The sequence below is a fragment of the Bison bison genome, unplaced genomic scaffold (genome assembly GCF_000754665.1).
Source record: "Bison bison bison isolate TAMUID 2011002044 unplaced genomic scaffold, Bison_UMD1.0 scf7180017864111, whole genome shotgun sequence".
Lineage (NCBI taxonomy): Eukaryota > Metazoa > Chordata > Mammalia > Artiodactyla > Bovidae > Bison > Bison bison.
This window is the reverse complement of record NW_011494683.1, coordinates 822,344-830,715: the sequence shown is the minus strand read 5'-3', so window position 1 is coordinate 830,715 and position 8,372 is coordinate 822,344. Positions and strand designations below refer to the sequence as shown.

General features: G+C 38.5%; 1 protein-coding gene across 2 annotated transcripts in view; it reads left to right on the top strand.

Annotated features, from left to right (window-relative positions):
• ANAPC10 (anaphase promoting complex subunit 10) overlaps positions 1-8,372 on the top strand; it is an 88,559-nt gene that overhangs the window by 52,647 nt on the left and 27,540 nt on the right. The window lies entirely within an intron of this gene.

Here is an 8,372-nt window from a genome sequence, read left to right as displayed (position 1 = left end):
CATATTGCTGAAGCCTGGCTTGGAGAATTTTGAGCATTACTTTACTAGCGTGTGAGATGAGTGCAATTGTGCAGTAGTTTGAGCATTTTTTGGCATTGCCTTTCTTTGGGATTGGAATGAAAACACCTTTTCCATTCCTGTGGCCACTGCTGAGTTTTCCAAATTTGCTGGCATATTGAGTTCAGTACTTAGCAGCATTATCTTTCAGGATTTGAAAGAGGTCAACTGGAATTCCATCACCTCCACTAGCTTTGTTCGTAGTGATGCTTTCTAAGGCCTACTTGACTTCACATTCCAGGATGTCTGGCTCTAGGTCAGTGATCACACCATCGTGATTATCTGGGTCATGAAGATCTTTTTTGTACAGTTCTTCTATGTATTCTTGCCACCTCTTCTTAATATCTTCTGCTTCTGTTAGGTCCATACCATTTCTGTCCTTTACTGAGCCCATCTTTGCATGAAAGTTTCCCTTGGTATCTCTGATTTTCTTGAAGAGATCTCTAGTCTTTCTCATTCTGTTGTTTTCCTCTATTTCTTTGCATTGATCACTGAAGAAGGCTTTCTTATCTCTCCTTGCTGTTCTTTGGAACTATGCATTCAAATGGGAATATCTTTCCTTTTCTCCTTTGCTTTTCACTTCTCTTCTTTTCACAGCTATTTGTAAGGCCTCCCCAGACAGCCATTTTGCTTTTTTGCATTTCTTTTCCATGAGAATGGTCTTAATCCTTGTCTCCTGAACAATGTCACGAACCTCTGTCCATAGTTCACCAGGCACTCTATCTATCAGATCTAGTCCCTTAAATCTATTTCTCACTCCACTGTATAATCATAAGGGATTTGATTTAGGTCATACCTGAATGGTCTAGTGGTTTTCCCTACTTTCTTCAATTTAAGTCTGAATTTGGCAATAAGGAGTTCATGATCTGAGCCACAGTCAGCTCCCGGTCTTGTTTTTGCTGACTGTATAGAGCTTCTCCATGTTTGGCTGCAAAGAATATAATCAGTCTGATTTCGGTGTTGACCATCTGGTGATGTCCATGTGTAGAGTCTTCTCTTGTGTTGTTGGAAGAGGGTGTTTGTTATGACCAGTGTGTTCTCTTGGCAAAACTCGATTAGCCTTTGTCTTGCTTCATTCTGTACTCCAAGGCCAAATTTGCCTGTTACTCCAGGTGTTTCCTGACTTCCTACCTTTTGCATTCCAGCGCCTATAATGAAAAGGACATCTTTTTTGGGTGTTAGTTCTAAAAGGTCTTGTAAACTTACATCCACACAAAATCCTGAAAAATCCACACAAAATCTTGAAAACTTATATCTACACAAAATCCTGCACCCAGATGTTTATAGCAGTTTTCGTCACAATTGCTAAAACTTGGAAGCAACCAAGGCATCCCTCAGTAGGTAAATGCATAAATAAACTGACAGTGGAATGTTATTCAGTGTTAAAAAGAAATGGACTCTCAACCCATGAAAAGACATGGAGGAACCTTAATGTATATTCCTAGTGGAAAGATTCAATCTTGAAAGGCTACATATTGCATAATTTTAACTGTGACATTCTAGAAGAGGCAAAACTGGAGGGGGGAATAAGAAGATTACGGATTGCCAGGAGTTGGGTGTGATGGGAAGACGAATAGCTGGGGTTGAGAAGATTTTTAGAGCTGTGAAGATACTCTTTGTGATACTATAAAGATGGATACATTTCGTGGTATCAGGTTGGTACAAGCATAATTGTGGTTTCGGATGGTGAATTTTTGTCATTATATCTAGGCTCAAACATATCTTTATTAATCAAGATAGGGATCATTACAATCAACACATTCTTGCCAATGAGAAGTTTATTTGTATGGCATAAAAATCTGTGCTCCAGGGTTCAACGAACTCTTAGAAAGCACTTTCTGCTATGTGGAATGCTTTGTGGAAGCATTTTCCCTGCAAAAAGTTGTCAGTATGCTTGAAGAAATGATAGTCAGTTGGCGAGACGTCAGATGAGGCAAAACTTCATAGCCCAATTCATCCAGCTTTTGAGTGTTGATTAAAAAGTTGAAGTGTTGGTTGTGTGACGTGTGATCGGGTGTTGTCATGCAAAAGAATTGGGCCCTTTCTGATGAGCAATGCTGGCTGCAGGCATTGCAGTTTTTAGTGCATCTCATTGATTTGCTGAGCATACTTCTCGGATGTAATGGTTTTGCTAGGATTCAGAAAGCTGTAGTGGATCAGACTGGCAGCAGAACACACCAAACAGTGGCCATGACCTTTTTTTGGTGCAAGTTTGGCTGTAAGGGGCTTCCCTGGTGGCTCAGCTGGTAGAGAATTGCCTGCAATGCAGGAGACCTGGGTTCAATCCCTGAGCTGGGAGGATCCCCTGGAGAAGGGAACGGCTACCCACTGCAGCGTTCTGGCCTGGAGAATTTCATGGACCGTGTAGTCCATGGGGTCGCAAAGAGTTGGACACGACTGAGCAACTTTCACTTGGCTTTGGGAAGTACTTTAGAGCTTCTTCTCTGTCCAGCCACTGAGCTTGTCTTCACTGGTTGTCGTATAAAATCCGCTTTTCATCATATGTCACAATCCAATCAAGAAATGGTTCATTATTGTTGTGTAGAATTGGAGAAGACAACACTTCAAAATCGTGATTTTTTTTGATTTTTGGTCAGCTCATGAGGCACCCACTTATTGAGCTTTTTCATCTTTCCAATTTGCTTCAAATGCTGTATGACCATAGAATGGTTGACATTGAGTTCTTTGGCAACTTCTTGTGTAGTTGTAAGAGGATCGGCTTCGACGATCTTGATTGATCATTGTCAACTTCCAATGGCTGGCTACTATGCTCCCCATCTTCAAGGCCCTTGTTTTCTTTGCAAAACTTCTTGGAACACCACTGCACTGTATGTTCGTTAGCAGTTCCTGGGCCAAATGCACTGTTGATATTGCGAGTTGTCAATGCCACTTTACGACCCATTTTGAACTCAAATAAGAAAATTGCTTGAATTCGCTTTTTGTCTAACATCGTTTCTCTAGTCTAAAATAAACAGCAAGTAATATCACAACCAAAAAAAAAAAAAACACATTAAGTGAGAAATGGGCATTAAAATGATGCATAACATAACCACATTTATTTAAGCAAGTATTCCGAGGGGCGGTCCTAGGACGGCGGAGGAATAGGATGGGGAGACCACTTTCTCCCCCACAAATTCATCGAAAGATCATTTGAATGCTGAGCAAATACCACAAGAATGTATTCCAGTATCAAATGCAAAGTTCAACAGTGCAAAACCACAGTTACTTCTGCTCCAACCTAATAACATGTGTCCAATTCCGTAGAAGGTATAACATAGGAGTAGAACTCTGAATGTAAGCTTTGGACTTCAGATGATTATGATGTGTCAGTAGAGGTTCACCCTCTGTAACATATGTGCCAATCTGGTGCTGGATGTTGATAATGGCGGAGGCTATGCTTGTGTGGGGCAGGGGTATATGGGAAATCTATACATTTGTCTCTCTTTTGCTGTGAATAAAAAAACTGCTTTAAAAAATAATCTTTATAAAAAATAGTATATTCTTTATCTCCCTACCACTGAGAGTAAGCAGTTTTTTTAGGGTTTAATGGGCACACTGAACTCATACAGTAATTATAACAAACTGACAGCTAATGTTTTCCCTACTTCTTCCCTGAAGAAGAACATGCTTGCTAAATAAACAAATGAGATTTCATAATAATAAGTACCCTGATATTTTTTTGTGAAGAAAACATCTCCAGTTTTATAATATAAATCAATAAAACAATTATTAACAGACTTATGGCCAGTAATTACTAAAAATGCTATTTTAGTATATACATTTATTCTATTTAGAAAGCAACTTTGAAAATACATAGATTCTAACCCTAAAATATTTAGACTGAATAGTGTGTTTAGTGTCTAATTTTCAAAGAATCCCTGTTCAAATAATCTTGTATTTTTTAACTTACTGAATTTCAGTTTTGTGTGAGTTTACCTAAGTATTCAGATTTGATAGACTCCTCTGAAGTTGAGGAAAAGGTACTCTGTGATTGTTTAATGGTAGATACAGAGTAAATTAAGTTTTTTAGGCAGAGTATATCATCCTTCAAGATTCTGTTTTTGCTTTTTCTCCCATTTCACTTAATTGTAGTGAATCTTGCCAATCAATATGGGTTTTTTACATAATGTTTCTTTTACATTAACCTTATACAATAATAACTGTGGCCTTTGACTTATTCCCTTAATTGTACTTTCTTTGAGATTTGTGAGAAAATTGAATATTGTTGTTCAGTCACTAAATTGTGTCCAACCGTTTGCAACCCCATGGACTGCAGCACACCAGGCTCCTCTGTCCTTCACTTTCTCTCAGAACTTGCTCAAATTCATGTCCATTGAATCGGTGAAGCTATCTAACCATCTCATCCTCTGTCGTCCCCTTCTCTTCCCACCTTCAATCTTTCCCAACATCAGGGTCTTTTCCAGTGAGTCAGCTCTTCACATCAGGTGACCAAAGTTTTGGAGCTTCAGCTTCAGCATCAGTCCTTCCAATGAATTTTCAGAGTTGATTTCCTTTAGGATGGACTGGTTTGATCTCCTTGAAGTCCAGAGGGCTCTCAAGAATCAAGTCATCTCCAGCACCACAATTTGAAAGCATCAATTCTTAGGTGCTCAGCCTTCTTTATGGTCCAACTCTCACCTCTGTACATGACTACTGGCAAAAAGTATAGCTTTGACTGTATGAACCTTTGTTGGCAAAGTGATGCCTCTGCTTTTTAGTATGGTTTCTAGGCTTGTCCTAGCTTTTCTTCCAAGGAGCATCTTTTAATTTCATGGCAGTCACTGTCTGCAGTGATCTTGGAGCCCAAGAAAGTAAAATCTGTCACTGCTTCTAGTTTTTCCCCTTCTATTTGCCATGAAGTACCCTTTACATGTATAGTCCTTTAAAAAAAAGATTGCATTTGGTTTCATTGTTCACTAAGTATTATACTCATTTTAGATACTGCTAACCGCTTAATATGAAAGCTTTCTTTTCCTATGTTTTGGGAATTACAATAAAGAGATATTACACATAAAACTTATGTAAAAAATGACTGAGTTGCCAGTAGTCTCAAAAGCTTATTTTTAGATCTTCAGACTAATTTTCCAAGAGTTGAGTTTCCTCATTTTTTAAAATTGGGACTTTCTTGAAGACATGCATGTTCTCTAGCTATTAAAACCATTATACTTTGGCTGCATTATTTATAAAATTGCTTTTATAGAATTTATCTTTTCAGTTCAGTTCAGTCTCTCAGTCGTGTCTGACTCTTTGCGACCTCATGAATCGCAGCATGCCAGGCCTCCCTGTCCATCACAAACTCCTGGAGTTCACTCAGACTCAAGTCCATCGAGTCAGTGATGCCATCCAGCCATCTCATCCTCTGGCGTCCCCTTCTCCTCCTGCCCCCAATCCCTCCCAGCATCAGCGTCTTTTCCAATGAGTCAACTCTTCGCATGAGGTGGCCAAAGTACTGGAGTTTCAGCTTCAGCCTCATTCCCTCTAAAGAAATCCCAGGGCTGATCTCCTTCAGAATGGACTGGTTGGATCTCCTTGCAGTCCAGGGGACTCTCACGAGTCTTCTCCAACACCACAAAAAGCATCAATTCAAAAGCATCAATTCTTTGGCGCTCAGCCTTCTTCACAGTCCAACTCTCACATCCATACATGATCACAGGAAAAACCATAGCCTTGACTAGACGGACCTTTGTTGGCCCAATAGACCTACTTTGAGACACATAAGAAATTATGAAATTTGTTGTAATTCTGTTAGGAATATTTTTGAGGATGTAGTCTACTGTATCACAAAGTGTACAGATCCAGAGTAAAAATTTCCTCCAGATCTGAATTCAGGAAAAGTGTTTTGGTTCTTATTATGCATGCGTGCACACACTCACACAAGTTCCTCTACTGAAGAACTTTTGAGCTTAAGGACTTTAATAGACATGAAAATCTGACTGTTGTAAGAGAGCAGTGGGTAGGGGGAGAAGTTCATCAGCTCTGTTAATTACCAATATGTGGTATTAGCAGTTGATTTTTATAGTTAAAAATTCACACATATGACTAAATGGACTTAATGATAGCTCTTTGGACTATAAGTAGAAGAACATCTGTACTGTCAGAACCAATAATGATACCCACTTTTTTTTGACTGCCAGGAATTGTAGAGCCAAATTTTGTGACCTACTTAATAACAGTTCTGTGTGTATTTCTGTGCCCTCATCTTTCCTTTCTGCCATTTAATAATTTTATGCCATATTTCTTATCAGCTGCCACAAATCTTTGGTAGCTTCCACTAGCACAGGGACAGTATCTGTCTTAATCACCCTCATGCCTAAGTATGTGGCACATAGGTGCTCAGTTAATGTTTGTGCAATTTTTTTTTTTCCTGCAATGGCCCTAGTATTTATTTTAAAGATAGCAGAGGGGCATCTGTTTTAGCTTTACTAAAGAAAAGAATTCTAGGCAGATTAGTTCTTAAACTGATTCCACCCTGGCAGCCCCACTTTCTGGTGTAAGCGTATGATCCTGGAGAAGATGATGACTACAGGGAATATAATTTACCTCCTAGGAGAATCTAGGAGACTTGTAGCTTACCTCTTATTCCTGGCCCAGTGGTGATAAGCTCAGGTTAAGTAGGATAAGAAAGGCACTTAGGGAGTAAGAACAAGCTGATGAATGAAAAGAAATCTCTGCCTGCCTTCACTTTTCAACTGTAGTATTTGGGAGATTGTGTCACATTTAAGATAATGAAAGGATAAAAATCAACTCAAAATTATTCTTAGCTAGTTTGTAAAATCTGGTTGTTAAATGTTAGCTTTAGCTTTATCCATTTAAAATTTTTGTCATTTCTCTGTGGAAGAATAATGAAAGGCATTGAGAGATGTTCCTGGCTGTAAAATACTTATTTTGAATGAAGAGTTGCCTTATGTTGAGAGAGAATTATCAAAGGCAAATATGGAATTCAAATTTAAAATTTCTGTTGACTAGGATCAGGATTATCAGTAGCATGAAATTACCATGACTCACTGAACTCCATTTAACCTGAAGTCATAGTCATTTGAAACTTGTTATTCCCCCAGAGTCATATTGTACTTGCCATTGAACACAGAGTTCTCTAACCTTGGCTTATGGGGGCAAAAACCCAGTCTGTTTCATAATCTGCAGCCTGGGTTTTAAATATTGTATTTAAAGTGGGACAGAAGGATGAGACTTAAGCCAGAGGAAGAAACATGTTTCTGGATTGTCTTTGCCACATGCTACTTTAATCGTAGGTTTGGAGTCTGTCAGATCAGAGTTGAATTCGTGGTACTATTACTTCTTTATTTTGTGATACGGTGCATTTCCTCTGTCCTCTTGGAGCCTTTATTTATTTACTTTAAAAAATGAGAATCACAATACTTCTCTTGTTTGGGTGGTCATGAAGATTAAATAAGATAAACTGTGTAAAAACATCTGCAGTGTATCAGATACTTAGTAAGTTTCTCAACATAAGTTTATGTCCTTCCATTCTCCTTTTTTCTCAAGTTTTATAATGGCTGCTTGCTTTATCCTTACTCACAGTAAGGATACTCCTTTCCAAGATTGCACAAGATTGAAAAATGCTAGATAAATGTGTCTTATATAAGGCTTCCCTTGTGGCTCAGCTGATAAAGAATCCGCCTGCAATGTGGGAGACCTAGGTTCGATCCCTGGGTTGGGAAGATCCCCTGCTACCCACTCCAGTATTCTGGCCTGGAGAATTTCACGGACTATATAGTCCTTGGGGTCGCAAAGAGTCGGACATGACTGAGCAACTTTCACACACACACAGAGACGTGCTAGTAATGGAGAGTAGACAGGTTATCTTGGATTCAGCTCCTCACTGTCAGACCTAAACATGACATGTTGCTTTTTAAAAAGTTAGTGTTGATACTTGGCATTTGTGTATCAATTGTCCAAAATTAGATAGAGCATATATTCCATGCCATCTTCTAGTTGTTTTTTTGTTTTGTTTTTGTTTAAACCTTAATGAAATTTTCATTGGCATTGAATTAAACATACGGAATAATCCTTTGAAACTACAGCATTATTTTGTGCGTTTTGTAAAAGAGTGGTTTAACAGTTTTAATCTTTCTGATATGATCCAGTTAATAGCGTAAAATCTGTTGGAGCACACATTGAGCCATTGTGTCAAAATATTGGAGCTTTCTTTACTAAGGTAACAGCTCACTAATGTGGATACTTCCTTTGATTTTGTATTTTGTTCTTGAAGCTTTTTGTGCTTATGACATTATTTCGATTTATTTAAAAAATAAGCAAAGCTGACTTAATACTGATGACTCTGAATTCTGCTTCTT